Genomic DNA, 18224 nt, shown 5'->3' with positions numbered 1-18224 from the left:
AAATAACTAATATTTACCGAGCTTTTGCTATGTGACAGGCAATCTTCTAAGTCCTTTACATTCAATAACCCGCTTAATCTTCTTTGGAACCCTATATTTTTAATATCATCACCTTCATTTTCTAGATGGTGACACTGAGAGGCACAAATAGGTTTAAGCAACCTGCCCAAGATTGCGTAGTAACTAAGTGATAGACACAAAATTCAAACCCGCTTGAATAAATTTTAAAAATATAGATCTATATAAATATGGCTTCATAGTTATTTTTTTCTTTCTAGGAGCATACATAAGTAACTGTTTGAAGAGAGAGGTACTGAACTGCCTCCTTATTGGTTACTAGAAGGCAAATCAACACAAGCTACAAAATGAGGTGGGGTTTTTTTGTTTGTTTGTTTGTTTTTTAATGGAGGGATGGGAGTGGAGGGAGTTGTTAGTGTTTACTTTGTATGTTTCATGGTCTAAAGTCTCTGTTACTGACTGGAAGCAGATTGCTGAATCCATAATTTGATTTGCCTGACATTTTTAGATATGAAAATCAAAGGTCTACCCAACATGTCTAAAACTGAATGACTAATTGTCCTTCTTTTGATATTTTACTTAAATGAAATAACCAGTTTACAGACCTAATTTTCCCTTCTTAAGGTGTTAATTCTCCCTTATTAGGGTGTCTAAGACCTGACCCTTCTTTTTCAGTATAGCTACGTTATATCTAGACTACTCTAGTATAGCATTCAACACTGGTTTTATTCCATTACTTTCTTGCACAAAAGCCTTCAAACTCCCAGTATTAGTCTGTTCTCACTCTGCTGTAAAGAAATACCTGAGACTGGGTAATTTATAAAGGAAAGAGGTTTAATTGACTCAGTTCCACATTGCTGGGGAGGCCTCAGGAAACGTATAATCATGGCAGAAGGCAAAGGATGAGCAGGTGCCTCCTTTACAGGGTGGTAGGACGGAGCAAGTGCAAGCAGAGGAAATGCCAGATGCTTATAAAACGATCAGATCTCCTGAGACTTATTATTAGAGAACAGCACGGGGGAACCGCTCCCATGATCCAGTTACCTACACCTGGTCCTGCCCTTGACACATGGAAGTTATTACAACTCAAGGTAGATTTGGGTGGGGACAAGAGCCAAACCGTATCATTCCCCTCAGGTAAAGATTTCATCCTCAGCCCAGGCTTCACACCTTCCTTGGTCTGTTCAAATCTTTCTTTCCAGGCAGGGCATAGTGGGTCACACCTGTAATCTCAGCGCTTTGGGAGGCCAAAGTGGGAAGATCTCTTGAGCCCAGGAGTTCAAGATCAGCCTGGGCAAGATGGTAAGACTCTATCTCTGTAAAAAAAAAAAAAAAAAAAAAAAAAAAAAAGTCTCTTTCCAGTATTATTTCCCACGGCTTTACCCTCCACACCAGCATTTGCTGTGTGAGATTTTTGCTTTATCCCTAAATCAGCCTATTCCTTTCTTTCTGCCCATATCCATTATAGCCTGACTTCGAAGTCCAACTTCAATACAACGTTTTATCGAGAGCCTTCCCTGACCATCCCTACTCTAGTAAGGGTAATCATAGTTATGGCGACTTCCTTGTAAGCTCATCCCGGCATTATTTATGGTTTACTTTGCAATGGAAGAAATGCCAATGACTCAATTTTGTCCTCTCTCACCTGAGCAGGATCCTCTCTCTGCAGATTACTCTCTCTCTCCCCTGTATCCTCAGTCTCTCTCTCTTTACTGGCTCCTTCCCATCTCCATTTAAAACTTTTCAAGAGTCTCCTATTATAAATGAAGCAGAAAGTATGTGGCAGTGAAAGTTCTGGTCCCCCTAAGTAAAGTGCTGAGAATACTGAATTGCAAGCCCCAGGATACTGTGAATTCTAGGGTTTGCAATTTTCCATGTACTGCATTAAGCTCCAAGTATCAGACAGTCAAGCAGTGGGCAGGTGGGGAGAGGGAAGTAAACGGTAACAAGTATTTTGGAAAAACAGTTTGACATTAAAGAGTTGAAGATTAGAGTGTTCCCTGGGGCGTTATCTACAGGGGGTATGTTCCAAGATCCCCAGTGGATGCTCGAAACCGTGGATAGTACCAAACCCTGTGTATACTATGTTTTTCCTTATACATACATACCTATGAATAATAAATTAGCTGCAGTAAGAGATTAACAACAATAATTAACAACATAGAACAATTATACCAATATACTGTAATAAAAGTTATATGAATTTGGTCTCTCTCTTTCAAAATATCTGATTGTACTGTACTCACCTATTTTCAGATGTTGACTATGGGTAACTGAAACCACGGAAAGCAAAACCACAGTACGGGGGGACTGTTGTAATATCCTTATGACCAAGCAATTCCATTCCTAAATATATGCTCTATAGAATTCCTTGAATGTGTGCACCACGAGACATGTACAAGAATAATCATAGCAGCATACTTATCACAGTCCAAAACTGCAAACAATTCAAATGTCCATCGAGAGTAGAGCAAATAAATAAAAATGGTTGTATTGTAATACACATAAATGTATTATGCTGCATATGGAGTGCTTAATAGTATTCTATACAAGAGAATAATACTGAGTGGTGAAAATGAATAAACCGTAGCTGCATGTAACGACATGGATGAATCCCATCAACATTTGAGAAAAAGAAAAGGAAAAGCAACCCCTAATATTCAGCAGCTGTGCTCGTGCTATCAGATGGCCGCTCACAACTAAACATTGGTGTTCACCTGTTGAAAGTAAGTAATTTCATGTAACATTACACCAGATAAAGCCACCCCGTGACCATGATAAAGACAAAAACAAGATTACTCTGTAATCACATCTGACCACAGACAAAACATGGATATTGCCCAGACCACAAAAATGACTAAGTACCCTCTTATTCTAGCTAATGAGGGACTGCTGCTTCTTTCTCAATTACAGCATTAGCCTTGGTCTAGCCTTCCCTCCTTCTAGATAAGATTTAGTGCAATACTCAATGCTCCTGACAGTATCTAGTCCAGAGCAAAGTCCTTGTTCCTTAAACTCTCCCCGAAATTACCTAACAGAAGCCCAAATCCTACAGTGAGTCCTGACACCCTCTTACTGAGATGTCCTGACACCCTCTTACTGAGATGTCCTGACACCCTGTTACTGAGATGCCCCCTCCTTCCCCATGCTGTGCTTCCCCCTCACTATAATGAGTAACGAACTCAACTTTTTCGACTGTAGGAGTTTTCCTGTTGGACTGGAGGGCATTGGCATATTAAATTGAAAGAAGCAAGTCCCCCCAAAGTATAAACTTCCTTGAATAGGAATGATTAGAAAAATAAATAAAAATAATAATCAGAAGAAAAAAAGCAAAATATAAACTTGCATTCAAATTTTTTGAAATACTAATTACATTATTTAGGGATGATTATCACATCCTAAGTGATGTGATACAACTATAGAAATAAAAGCAAAGAGGCCAGGCACCGTGGCTCAAGCCTGTAATCCCAGGACTTTGGGAGGCTGAGGCGGGCAGATCACCTGAGGTCAGGAGACCAGCCTGGTCAACATGGTGAAACCCTGTCTCTACTAAAAATACAAAATTAGCCAGGCGTGGCGCACGCCTGTAGTTCCAGCTACTCACTCAGCAGGCTGAGGCAAGAGAATCACTTGAACCAGGGAGGCAGAGGTTGCAGTGAGCAGAGATGTGCCACTGCACTCCAGCCTGGGCAACAAGAACAAAACTCTGTCTCAAAAAAAAAAAAAAAAAAAAAAAATGAAAGGAGAAAAGAAGGAAAGAAAAGAAAGAAAAGCAAAGAGAGGATTATGACAAACATGGGAATAGTGTTAGCTCTGAGGGGAAGAAAGGGTGGGGTAGGTTGAGGCATAATCAAGGAGGGAGCACCAGTGAAAGCTGCTACAAGAGAGCACATAGGGGAAAGCTGGCTGAAATCTGGAAACTGACCTGATAGCTACGGAGGTGACCTCTTCTCCGGATGTGTCTGAGAGGAGGGCTCCAGCATTATCCCACTTGACAGAGAAAGGATTCAAGAGCTTGTCTGATGATAAACCTTCGGTCTAGACATAGCTTACCTTATTCAAGGATGAGTAAAGACAGCAAAACGCTGAAGCCTTGGAGACACTTGCAGAATAGGAAAAAGGAAACAACCTCCAGAAGTTTCCAGGGTAGAGCTTGCCCCAGGAATTGATCTACTATAGAATACAGAAGGAAAATTCAGGAAACTGGTAGCCTGCAAAGGTACAAGATGGATTTTTTTTTTAAGGGAAGGGCTATGAGTTATTAAAAGAGGGGAATAAAATGAAGACATAAGGATGAAATGAAAATGCAATGTATTCATCTGTTGAGGCTACTCTAACAAAGCACCATGGACTGGGTATCTTTTAAATAACATAAGTTTATTTCTGATTGTTCTCTAGGCTTGAAAGTCCAAGATCAAGACACTGGCAGATCTGGTGTCTGGTGAAGGCCTGCTTCCCTTCAGACAGCCGTCTTCTCACTGTAATCTCACACGGCTGAAGAAGCAGAGTGAAGGGCCTCTCTCAGGCCTCTTTTATTAAGACACTAATCCAATGCATGAAGGCTCCACCCCATGACCTAATCACCTTCCAAAGGCCTTTTACCTCCTAATAGCATCACCTTGAGGGTTAGGATTTCAACATATAAATTTTTGAGGAATGCAAGCGTTCAGACCATACCATACGATAATTTTTTTTTTTTTTTTTTTTTTTTTTTTGACAGAGTGCAGCGTCACGATCATGGCTCACTGCAGCCTCAAACTCCTGTGCTCAAGTGTTCCTCCCTCCTCAGCCTCTCAAGTAGCTGGAACTATAGGCATGAGCCACCACACCCAGCTAATATTTTATTTTATTTTATTTTATTTTATTTTATTCAGAAATGGGGTCTCACTCTGTTGCTCAGGCTGGTCTGGAACTCCTGAAATCAAACATTCTTCCCACTTCAGCCTCCCAAAATGCTGGAATTACAGGTGTGAGCCATCATGCCTGGCCACAACAAGATTTTTATTAAAGGAAGAATGATGTAATGAAGAAAGATTGCAAGGAAATTCTTATGTCCTGGAATTAAAAACAAAACAAAACAAAAAATCAGGCCAGGCACGGTGACTCACACCTGTAATCCCAGTACTTTGGGAGGCCAAGGCTGTCAGATCACAAGGTCATGAGTTCGAGACCAACCTGGCCAAGAGACCAGACTGGCCAATATGGTGAGACCCCGTCTCTACTAAAAATACAAAAATTAGCCGGGGATGGTGGTGGACACCTGTAATCCCAGCTACTCCAGAGGCTGAGGCAGGAGAATTGCTTGAACCCGGGAGGCAGAGGTTGCAGTGAGCTGAAGATCATGCCACTGCACTCCAGCCTGGGTAACAGAGTGAGACTCCAACTCAAAAACAAAACAAAACACCACAATGTTGGAAGTGTAGCAAAACTGATGCTGTAGTGACAAGGACAAGTTAAATAACTTTCCCAAAATACAGGGGGAAAAAAGGACAATGAATGATAAAGATAAGATGATAGAAATGAAGGCTAAAGAGCGAAAAACAGAGGACGTTTCTTAAGAACTCAGAATCAGTGGAAAGACACGCTCACCAAGGGTATGAGAGGAGAGTGATTCTCCACTGGAGGGTGGAGATGAGAGTGTGTGATAACAGCCTGAGTGGGCACATGATGAGAATGGCCCCGGATGGGCTGGTGTGCTTTTGAATTGCAGTAATTAGTGTCTGCTAATTGGACTGTATTGTGTGCTTCAGTTGAGTTAGGAAAAAAATAAGTCAGAACCACTGTAAAATAGAAGTCTGATATAAGAAAATGAATGCATATGAATGAATGAGTGAAGTTTAACTAGATCAAGAGTACTAATACATGTTCCAGATGAAATAAATCTCAGGACTTCGAAACCAGACTGGGCAACATAGTGAGACCTCATCTCTACAAATATTAAAGAAAATTAGCCAGGTATGGTGGCATACGCTTATAGTTCCAGCTACTCCAGAGGCTGAGGTGGAAGGATTGCTTAAGCCCTGGAGTTCAAGGTTGCAGTGAGCTATGAATATGCCACTGCACTCCACCTAAGGTGATAGAGTGAGACCCTGTCTCAAAAAAAAAAAAAAAAAAAAAGAAAAACATACACCTAGACATATTTAAACAAAATATTTGAACCACAGAATTTAGAAAAAAAAAGCCAGCATATTTTCTCATTATAAAAAGAAAAATCCCAAAACAAACAGAAAAATTAATATTGTCACAAGCTTCTATTTTTGTGTCACATAAAATACTGGACACAATGAAACAATGTTTACAGAGTGCTGAGAAGTGAGGTTGAAATAATATTCAGCCACATTTTCATTCAGGAAAAGGCAACATAAAGACTCCTGCAATTCAAAAGCACTTGGAAAGATGCCACCTCTGTACTCTTCTTTCAAAATTACGTGAGATGGACTGTAACAAACTTATAAACTGGCAAGTCATGGTGATGAGTATTTATCAACTAAAATTGAGATCGTTTTAATACAAAAATTAACTGAGCATGGTGACGTGCATCTGTAGTCCCAGCTACTTGGGAGGCTGAGGTGGGAGGATGGATTGAGCCAGGGAGGTGGAGGTTGCAGTGAGCCAAGATCATGCCACTGCACTCCAGCTCAGATGACAGAATTAGACTGTCTCAAAAAAAAAAAAAAAAAAAAAAAGGAGATAGTTTTATAATCAGTGGCACAGCAGATTCCTATTCTCTATACAACAAAATCAATTTCAGAAAAAAAATCATTAAGTAAAACAACATTAATAATAGTTCATCTCTCAGAAAAGAAATGCAAAAAGTGAAATATTTTATTAAACTTTGTTTCAGTAAAAATTATTACATTACAAAAAAGGAAAATATGGATTAATGCTTTTTAATTACAATGATGTATTTTTGTTTTTGTTCTCATAAAAGCAAAATCTTGTAACTTTGTGCCTACATACTGGTTGGCCACAGTAATGGATATAGCATTACAGTTTGATAATAATTACAAAAGGCCAACATGTTGAAAACAAGAATAAATTCCAATTGTAAAGATTTGATTCAAATTCAGTGCAATATTTCATGTGTAAATGAAAATTTGTAATCAAATTTTTGCCTGTCACATACATTCACTTTGTAGTCTGCATTGTTTCACTGTTTCATATTATAAATATCAAAAGTCCAAAAGGTCACAAAGAAGGACAGAACTAAAGTTAACTCATATTCTGATTTTTTTTTCTTTGTAATCACTATTATTTCAAATCTACTCTTTAAAGACAGGCGTTTGTAGTACACTAGGGCTGAAATCACAACTAGGTCCCCAAAGTGAGCTGGAACCATCTGGTCCATTATAAACTTACTTTAAAAGGAGCCTGCGTTGCTGAGTCCCATGTGTTGGAAACCGAATGAATAACTGGAAACTCTTGTAATTTACTTCCATGTAGAACACTGGGTTTGCTGAAGGATAAGTAACAAAATACGCTAAGTTGAAGTTTACATGCACATTATTAAAACTCAGTAACCTCAGCAATTGTTCAGATTTAGGCCGAATATTTTTTTCAGGGAGGAATATTTTGTCATTGACTTTGTTTACATTTGCTAGCACATGGTGATAAGCACAGCCCAACTTTCAGTTGATTTTATTACTGCTCCCACTGCCCTACGCTTGGTCTACCACTGGCTTTAATAATTCTGGTAGGCCAGACACCAGACACAGTGGCTCATACCTATAATCCCAGCACTTTGGGAGGCCGAGGCAGATGGATGACTTGAGGTCAGGAGTTCACGACCAGCCTGGTCAACGTGGTGAAACCCCGTCTCTAAAAATACAAAAATTAGCCAAGTGTGGTGGTGCATTCCTGTAATCCCAGCTACTTGGGAGGCTGAGGCAGGAGAATGGCTTGAACCTGGGAGGTGGAGGTTGCAGTGAGCTGAGATTGCACCTCTGCACTCTAGCCTGGGAGAACTAGTGAGACTCTGTCTCTAATAATAATAATAATAATAATTCTGGTAAATCTGGCTGGAAAACTGAATGCCAGATCCTGGGTCGCTCTTTTTTGAATTTTTCTCCAAAGAAAGGACTGTGGTTTAATCATTTAGGGTTATGCTCCCACTGTATGTAAAGGAAAGTCATTGCAAAGGCTGAAGCGAGTGAGGGAAATCCTTTTCTTGTGTAATAGACAGCCCAGGGTTGGCAGAGCAGCTGCTCATTGCCAGCAGTGATGTATGCTTTCCCTGGCTTTTGGTTCCAACACCCTTCACTTCTGTCTTTCTTCCTTAAGCTTGTGAAACAGCTGCTGAACCTCAATGTGTCATGCGGACTTTCCACTCAGGAAGAAGCAGAAAAAGCAAAAGCAAAATATTCACAAAGCTAAATCTGTCCCTTTTTATGAGGAAAACAATAGCTTTCCTAGAAGTCTCATCTACCAGGGTTTTCCTGAAATCTCATTGACCATACAGGCCATCCCTGCGTGCAAGAGAGAGTGAGAAATACAGCCTTTTTATTTCAGCTGGATTCATTGCCACCCCAAATAAAATTAGGGTTCTTTTGGTGAGAGGGAATGGATATCATTTAGATAAACTGCCTGGAAACTAAATGCTAGCTATTGAATTCTTTCAGTTGTGAAAAGGTACAGAAATAAACGGGGTATACTTGAACTTCCCATAAGGAGAAACTTGTGGTGGAGAATCACTATAATTTTAAACAGTTCCAGTGCTACAGCATGAGAAAGATCCATTAAGAAAGATGCTTAACTATGGAGCAATAGAGACCACAATTACTTTGGGCCAAAATCATTTCATGTTTCTACTTTTTGTATTTTAATATTTTTTTCACTTATGTCGCCTTTCTTTTTTGTGACCAAGAAAGGTTAAAATATATTATCATATTGAATCACCATGAATACGTATCACAAGGTCTAGAGACTATTAAAACTAGAAGCAGGCTACTCCAAAGGCAAATACTGACCCTTCTTTTTCCACCCAGTCATCTTTCAAGTTCCTGAATCTGCCTAAAGCAGAAAGCAGCAGTGGCCCCGGCAGCAATATTAACTATTTACCATTTACTTAGGTCATTAGTCCCACTGCACAGCAACTCCTGAAAGGAAGGGCATGATGGAAGCAATGGTCGTTCCTTGGGTATTTTTAACGCCAAGGCTCCCTAACACTGAGTTCTCATGTTCATCTAATCCAGCTACTTCCTTGTTGTAGCAGACCCATGTTTTCTTAGTTTGCCCTCATTGAGGTGAATAACATATTTGTTGGTGAAAAGTTTCAAGATCAGATACCTGTTTTCTCTTCTTTTTTTTTTTTTTTTTTTTTTGAGATGGAGTTTTCGCTTTTGTCGCCCAGGCTGGAGTACAGTGGCGCGATCTCAGCTCACTGCAACCTCCGCCTCCTGGGTTCAAGTGATTCTCCTGCCTCAGCCTCCTGGGTAGCTGGAACTACAGGCGCCAGCCACCACACCTGGCTAATTTTTGTATTTTCAGTAGAGACGTGGTTTCACCACGTTGGCCAGGCTGGTCTTGAACTCCTGACCTCGTGATCCACCTGCCTCGGTCTCCCAAAGTGCTGGGATTACAGGTGTGAGCCACCATGCCTGGCCATACCTGTTTTCTTATTGTCTCCCACCTCAGAAAATAGTGCGGTCTGAAGGAAGGGCTCAGGAAAGGAGCTCCTGTCTAGGGAGGGTACAGTGAGGCTGACAGGCTCCACTACCTAGCTGAAGAAACTGCCACTTGGAGACAAATTCATGCAATTCATAGTCTCTCTAAAAAAAACACACTTCTCAAAAACTCTGGCTGGACACAGTGGCACGTGTCCCAGCTACTCAGGAGGCTGAGGTGGGAGGACCACTTGAGTCCAAGAGTTTGAGTCCAGCCTGGGCAATATAGTGAGATCCCATCTCAAAAAAAAAAAAAAGTCTGGGCCGGGCACGATGGCTCATGCCTGTAATCCCAGCACTTTGGGAGGCTGAGGCAGGCGGATCACAAGGTCAAGAGATCGAGACCATACTGGCCAATATGGTGAAACCCCGTCTCTATTAAAAATATAAAAATTAGCTGGATGTGGTTGCGGGCACCTGTAGTCCCGGCTACTTGGGAGGCTGAGGCAGGAGAATCGCCTGAACCCGGGAGGCGGAAGTTGCAGTGAGCCGAGATCATGCCATTGCAGTCCAGCCTGGGCGACAGAGTGAGACGCTGTCTAAACAAACAAACAAACAAAAAAGTCTGGGCCAGGGCCTTTCATTTTGCTTTTACATGGGATTTCATGCTAGATAGACAGAGATATAATCGATGTAGATATAGATGTGGATACAAATAGAAATAGATATACATATACATACAGAAAGATATACATATATTAACAGAGATAGGTAAGGACAGACAGATACATATAGGTAGGTATAGATACATGGGGACTAAGTTTCCCAAGAGAAGACCTGCACACCACTTTGAACACCTAGGCCTCCACTGCAGCTGACCATCACAAAGTTTGTGCATACTACATATAACGGCCATCTTCACAACTGTATTCTCAAACACCCCTAGCACCATATTCTTCCCAGACTAAACAACAGTGATAAATTGTGGTGCTTCATTAGGCAATATGTCATTACACAGTGAAATACCACTGGGCCATTTAAAAGAATGAGGTAGGGCCAGGTACTGTGGCTCACACCTGTAATCCTAGCACTTTGGGAGGCTGAGGCAGGCGGATCACTTGAGGTCAGGAGTTCAAGGCCAGGCTGGCCAACATGGTGAAACCCCGTCTCTACTAGAAATACAAAAAGTGGCTGGGAGTGGTGGTGCGCACCTGTAATCCCAGCTACTCAGGAGGCTGAGGCAGAAGAATAGCTTGAACCTGGGAGGCAGAGGTTGCAGTGAGCCAAGATTGCACCACTGCACTCCAGCCTGCACCACAGAGTGAGACTCAAAAAAAAAAAAAAAAAGAAAGACTGACAGAGGTATGGGGGAATATATTATGAAGTGAACAAAGGAAGTTGCAAAGCTGTGAATAGAAAATTATATGTGGTGTTTTTTGAAGGGGCTGGAGAGAATAGTGTGGAAGAGACGTGATTAGACTATGGATTAAAAAAAAAAATTCTAAGGGAACATATACCAAAATGCCATATATACATATATATATATTTTTGGTTGGGGAGAAGATCACTTTCCTACATTATATGCTTCTCTAATGCTTTATACTTTTATACAAAAATATATAACCTTTGAAATCAGGAAAATACATTGATTCATGTCTTATGTGCAACATGTTTTTAAAATTCACTTTCGACCGGCCACCTGTATCCCAATACTTTGGGAGGCTGAGGCAGGCGGATCACCTGACGTCAGGAGTTCAAGACCAGCCCGGCCAACATAGTGAAACCCCATCTCTACTAAAAATACAAGTAAATCCATCTCAAATAAATAAACAAACAAATAAGTAAATAAATAAAATTCACTTTCTTACAAGATCTGGCCTTGGCTTTCCTACTCACTCTTGCTTCATACCACTCCCAGACTTTCAGCTTCAATAAGCCTCCCTCCTGCCATGTTCATTTCCTCACCTCTACTCTTGTTATTCCTTCTGCCCAGAACGCCCTCCCCTGAGCCTTTCATCATTACAAATTCTACCCAAATGCCCTTCAAGGAGTCCAAGAGTCTCCTTGAAACTCTTCTTCCAAATCAAGTGCGGTGGCTCACACCTGTAATCCCAGCACTTTGGGAGGCTGAGGTGGGACGATTGCTGGAGACCAGGAATTTAAGGCCAGCCTGGGCAACATAGTGAGACCTTATCTCTATTTTTTAAAATAGAAAATATGTATAAAAACTTTTCCGGCCGGGCGCGGTGGCTCAAGCCTGTAATCCCAGCACTTTGGGAGGCCGAGACGGGCGAATCACGAGGTCAGGAGATCGAGACCATCCTGGTTAATACGGTGAAACCCCGTCTCTACTGAAAAGTACAAAAAACTAGCCGGGCGAGGTGGCGGGCGCCTGTAGTCCCAGCTACTTGGGAGGCTGAGGCAGGAGAATGGCATGAACCCGGGAGGCGGAGCTTGCAGTGAGCTGAGATCTGGCCACTGCACTCCGGCCTGGGCGACTGAGCGAGACTCCGTCTCAAAAAATAAAAAAAAACAAAAACTTTTCCTTCAGCTCTCATTCCACTCCGACCACTTCTTTTCTCAATTTGTACAATTCCTTTCAAATTTTAGTGTGTATAGGAATCCCCTGGAGAGATTGTTAATGCTCCTGTTTCCCCACCCCCAGAGCTTCTGATTCAATAGGGTGGTGTAGGGCCCCAACATTTGCATTTCAAACAATATTCCCAAATGATGTTGCTGCTGCATGCAGGTTGTGCGTCACACTTCTAGAGACACTGGTCCAGAACTCAATAATTTAGAACGTATATTCTGTTGCTTTGTTCATTTTATGAAACACATATCTCTTTCATTATACTGTCAGCTCCTTGAGGGCAGGAATCTTGTTTCACACTCCTCTATCCTCTGCAGTACAAGAGTGCCAAGAGATGCTCATAGGATATGTGTTAATTGAGGCTGGAGGTTTGCATTTTCTTCATAATTTAGATGGGGTAAAGCTTATGTGTTTGCAGCAGTCTCTTCCAGTAGTACCAGCTCTGGAAAATTTCCTGGCACTGGCTCTGAACGTGAATGCATCTGGAACCCATGAGGTGTGACCATGTGGCTTTGTGTTCACCTGGCTTGGGAGGACAATTCTCTATGGGCCTCAGATTTTCTGAAAACACAATTTTATAATAAGACTTTTTTTCTTTGGTCTCCAGACTGTCCCTAAATTGGTGCAGTCCTGAGACTGAGTGATGCAACTTGATTATAAGACAGCAGTCTTGGCCGGGCGCGGTGGCTCACGCCTGTAATCCCAGCACTTTGGAAGGCCGAGGCGGGCGGATCACAAGGTCAGGAGATCGAGACCACGGTGAAACCCCGTCTCTACTAAAAATAGAAAAAAATTAGCCGGGCGCAGTGGCCGGCGCCTGTAGTCCCAGCTACTCGGGAGGCTGAGGCCGGAGAATGGCGTGAACCCGGGAGGCGGAGCTTGCAGTGAGCCCAGATTGCGCCACTGCACTCCAGCCTGGGCGACAGAGCGAGACTCCGTCTCAAAAAAAAAAAAAAAAAAAAAAAAAATATAAGACAGCAGTCTGGGTCTAGGTGGCCATACTAAGTGTAAAATACAAGTATGCCATCAATTTCTAGCTTTTTTTTTTTTTTTTTTTTTTTGAGACAGGGTCTCACCCCGTTGCCCAGACTGGAGTGCAGTGGTGCAATCACAGTGCACTGCAGCCTCAACCTTCTGGGCTCAAACAATCCTCCCACTTCAGCCTTCCAAGTAGCTGAGGTTACAGGTGTGCACCACCACATCTGAATAATTTTTAAGTTTTTGGTAGAAATGGGGTCTTACTATGTTGCCCAGGTTGGTCTCAAACTTGCGGGCTTATAGTATTATAGTTTTAAAAGGAGTGATAGGATACATGGCCTCAGTCAGCCCACTGTATGAATGCCAGATCCCATTCAGTGTGAGTCATGGTACATTCAGTTGGCTGTGTATGGCCTGATGGCCTTCTCTCCAGGGCAGCCGAAGGCAACAGAATACACACCAATCCATGCTGTTACTCTGCATCTACTGAAGCCCACCCTTCCATCTCCAAACAGTAGAGAAAGTCCCCAGTTTTCTTGGGGATCATAAATAATTGGAAGAATTCCACTCACCTATCTCTGTGCTGGCGAGTCTGGAGTGCTGAGACACTCTAATTCTTCAACTTCTTCTTTGGATAGACCCTCTGTTCTCTTTCCCACTGGGTGTTGAGAAGACAGGAGGCATCGCTAAAGCTTGTGTGTGTTTACTTGTGCCTTGTGAGTCTGTTATTGGATAAAAATGCTCTCAAAAGGGAAATAAGAATATGCTTCTAGTTCTACCCATAAAACTAGAAAATTAGTCTTTAATCCCATAGGAAAAGAGACCTGGCCTTTTACGCTGATCTGAGAAAATATGGAATATAGGTAGTTCCCAAATATACTAGTCATAGGAACCTCTCAGGGAACAAACTTTGGCTGATAAATTGCAAACAGGCGGCTGAGCGCGGTGGCTCACACCTGTAATCCCAACACTTTGGGAGGCCGATGGGGGCAGATCATGAGGTCAGGAGATTGAGGCCGTTCTGGCTAACACGGTGAAACCCCATCTCTATTAACAATAATTTTTAAAAATATCCGGGCATGGTGGCACGTGCCTGTAGTCCCAGCTACCCAGGAGGCTGAGGCAGGAGAATCACTTGAGTGACAGAGCGAGACTCCATCTCAAACAAAACAGAACAAAACAAAAAAAATTGCAAACAGGCAGGAGGAACGGGGTACAGTATTTTGAATCACTATACACAATGCAACAAAGATTTATTAAGCACTTAGGTCACAACACATTGTACTGGACACTGAGGACAGGATGATACAACAAAAATAGGCATAATTATTGCTTATGGAGCATGTGGTTATTCTCATGAAGCTTACAGTTTCCAGCAAGGTAATTATTAATATACAAGCATTCTGACAAGTATAAGTTTAATTATCGTAAATGCTGTGAAGAGCATATGGTGCTATAATTGCATGATACAGACGTCGTCAACCTAGAACGGGCACTAAAGGACAACTTTCCTGAAGGGCTGACTACTGAGCTGAGAGCTGAAGGATGACTGGAAACTACTAGGGTAAAGAGTGTTCTAGACAGAATGATATGCAAAGGCCCTGTGGCAGGAATGAGCATGAATTGCTCATAGCGTTGAAGAAGGCTGCAGTGACTGAAGCAGACAGCTAGGGGGAGCGTGGTACAAGATGTTGCTAGAGAGGAAGAAAGGACCAGACCACGTCTGGGTCTCTTAAATCATAGTGCGAATTCTTATGAGCAATAGGAAGCTACTGAAATGCTTAAGCAGTTTTCTGTTTTGAAAGAGTTACGCTGGCTGTTAGCTGTTGTAGAGTTAATGGATTGGAAGGGCCAATAGTGCTGCTAGGAGGTGATTGCAGGACAAGTGCAGTCACCCAGAGGAGAGAAGATGGAAGCTTGGTCTAGGTTTGGGAGAAGGGAAATGAAGAGAGGTAGACAGCTCTGCACAGAAGAGTTCCCCGTATGTGATGCAAGGTTCTAGGACAGCTAAGCATTTGAAGCCTTTGTTCCAAAGCTAACTGATTATGGAACAGTAGTTTGAATGTAGGTGGCCGTATTAGGTTTGTAAGCATGTGATTGACTTTTAGCTTCATATTTTAAAAGCAATAATGGGACAGGCAGTTTTTCCAGAGAAGTGGAGTCCTGGAGAGTGAGTAGAAGCAGCCAACTCAAGGAGAAATTCCTCAGGAGTGCCATTCTGCTTTATCACCACTGAGTGCTGCTGTTTCCAATGACAAGTTCCCAAGAAACCAAAGGGCCCAGTAAGGTAAGAGGAATCGGGGGGGAAAACCACCTTAGAGTTTTAAAAAGTGGGGAAGACAAAGATGTTTTCTAATTTTGGAAACCTGAGTTCTAAGCTACAAGGGTCCAAATCAAATTTTTGGGAAGGTCATTTTGTAGTATGGTAACTTCTTGCTTTACTGTCAGCATCTCTAAAGACAGTCCCCAGTAATGAAAGGGCCAAAAGAGGCTTTTTTTAGAACCATTAGTGTACCCCCTCCTGTACAGTCCCATTAGCGGGCCTTATTAAACCAACCCAGACAAAGAGCAAAGATGCCCTAGTTAATGGAGAGTCTCCGATAATTACTCTGCTCAGCCGCTTCTTTTAGGGTCTGAATGGTCTTTAAATAATGTTTCTCTTGCTGTGGTCGCAGACAATGACCTAGCAGTCTGCTTTAAGCGGTGCCAATCCCATTAGCCAAAGAATAGCAAAGCTCTGTGTGTGTCTGCGTGCCAAGGAGCGAGTGTGTGTATGTGTGTGTGTGTCTGTGCGCATATGTGTGTGTGGTGAGGAGCTGAGCTTATGGCAGGGATCAGGCTTAATGCTGCTTTCTTCCTCTTTTCCTCCCTTTCTCTTCATACTCATCCCTCCCAGGAACCAGACACACCACTGTGTCTCTTGGGTCATCTGCCTGTTAAGTGACAACCTGTCCTTATTGAAAATGGAAACAGACTCCCTTAAATGCTTGCGGATGATGTTTCTCATTCCTACTTACTAAGCACTTCTCTGTAGGATGTGATTCTAAACATGCCCCTGTCCTCTAAGAAATTCACGTCCCGGAACCACAATAATGCAAACAATGTAAAGTCACCCCAGTAAATGTGTGCCACTCAGGTTGGAAAATGTTTTAAAAGCTTCATAAATGTGGAAGAAAAAGATTGAGGGTACAAAAGTTATAGGAAGGAATGCCAAGATCTTTGGAATATTTTCCTCTGTGGCTTTCTCTCCTGATGCCTTGCAACTCTTTTTTCTGATAATGAGAATACTTACTTATATTTGAAGACAGATTACATCCGGCACAGAGAATGTGGAAACAGGGCAACATTAATTTATTTAGGAAGGATCAAGTGCTCCAACATGAAAATGTGAATAAGTTCAATCATGAACTCTTTCGTAATAAAAATGTACAAAGCAACACTCAGAAACACTGCCGTACATGGAACCTGGTTGCAACCTGCTCCTGCCCACCGTTGTCTGGAGGACTTTTTCAGAGGCTCCAGAATGGTCTGATTCAACAGTTTTTGAATCAACTGAGTGTGAAAACAGGCTAGCATAAGTAGGTAGGGTGACTCCACTCACACAAATACATGGGAGTGAGTTATTTGCAGCTCATTAAGTATCACAAGGCCTCTCCCCACCACATACCCACCCATCACCCACATCATATGCCTCCTAGGAAGAATGATTATACTGAAGCCAACAGCATAAAAGAGCCATTTTCTGGTTCTGGGTTCTAGAAAGATATCCTAGACCAAAAAATAGTTTACTTGGGAAAACTAAAAAGAAGCTCCACTTATTTCTTACTTTCTGTAACTTTGATCTGCATGTGTTGTTGTTGTTGTTGTTGTTGTTGTTGTTGTTGTTGAGACGGGGTCTCACTCTGTCACCCAGGCTGGAGTGCAGTGGCGCATAAACACAGCTCACTGCAGCCTCGAACTCCTGGGCTCGAGGGATCTTCCCACTTCATCCTCCCCAGTAGCTGGGACCATAGGCACACTCCACCATGTCTGGCTCGTGTTTTTAATTTTGTAGAGATGGGGTCTCACCATGTTGCCCAGGCCAGTCTCAAACTTTTGGGCTCAAGCAGTCCTCCCACCTCAGCCTCCCAAATTATTGGGGTTACAGGCATGAGACCCTAAGCCCAGCCTCATTTTTTAAAATTTCATTTTTTACTTTAGATTCAAGGAGTGCCTGTGCTTGTTTGTTACATGGGTAGATTGCATACTGGTGGGGATTGGGCTTCTAGTGTACCCATTACCTGAGTAGTGAACACTGTACTAGAAAGGTAATTTTTCAACCCTCCCCCCTTTTGGTGCCCCCAGTGGCTATTATTTCCATCTTTATGCCCATGTGTACCCATTATTTAGCTTCCAGTTAAAAGAGAACATGAGAACATGAAGTATTTGGTTTTCTGTTTCTGAGTTAGTTCACTTAGGATAATGGCCTCCAGCTCTATCCATGTTACTGCAAAGGAAATGATTTCATTCTTTTTTATGGCTGTGTGCCTTTCATTTAAAATTAAATTTTGAACAGATCCTGTGAACAGCTTATGTGTGGGGCTCCTTCTGCATTACTTTTTCTTTCTTTTAGGGACAGGATCTCACTCTGTTACCCAGGCTGGTCTCAAGCTCCTGGGCTCAAGCTCTCCTCCCACCTCAGCCTCCCGAGTATCTAGGACTACAGACGCGCGTCACCACAACTCAGCTTCCTTCTGTATAATTTAATTTAAATGTTTTATGTTATTTATTGTTCAATGCATAAACTTACAAACAATTATTTGAGAGAGATTAGTTTCTTGTACATGGACCATTAGCAACCTATCTGTTGGGTAACAACTATTTGCATAACAATGAATTAAAATGTGTGAAATAAGGCAACATCCAGCAGGAGCTGAAGAACTCAGTGTTGTGGGTGTCAGGTTGTTTTGTATCAGTGATTCCAATTCTGGTGAAAAGGAATGAATGGTATAAAAGCTCATTTGGGCCGGGCACAGTGGCTCACGCCTGTAATCCCA

General features: G+C 42.1%; 1 long non-coding RNA gene across 1 annotated transcript; it reads left to right on the top strand.

Annotated features, from left to right (window-relative positions):
• Positions 1 to 14908: 14908 nt before the first annotated feature.
• On the top strand, positions 14909 to 17986 carry LOC135966449 (uncharacterized). Its single transcript, XR_010579769.1, has 2 exons — positions 14909 to 15475; positions 17801 to 17986. It is a non-coding gene; the product is annotated as an uncharacterized lncRNA (long non-coding RNA).
• Positions 17987 to 18224: the final 238 nt, after the last annotated feature.

Source organism: Macaca fascicularis, chromosome 12, assembly GCF_037993035.2.
Source record: "Macaca fascicularis isolate 582-1 chromosome 12, T2T-MFA8v1.1".
Taxonomy (NCBI): Eukaryota; Metazoa; Chordata; class Mammalia; order Primates; family Cercopithecidae; genus Macaca; species Macaca fascicularis.
This window is presented reverse-complemented; position numbering and strand designations above follow the sequence as displayed.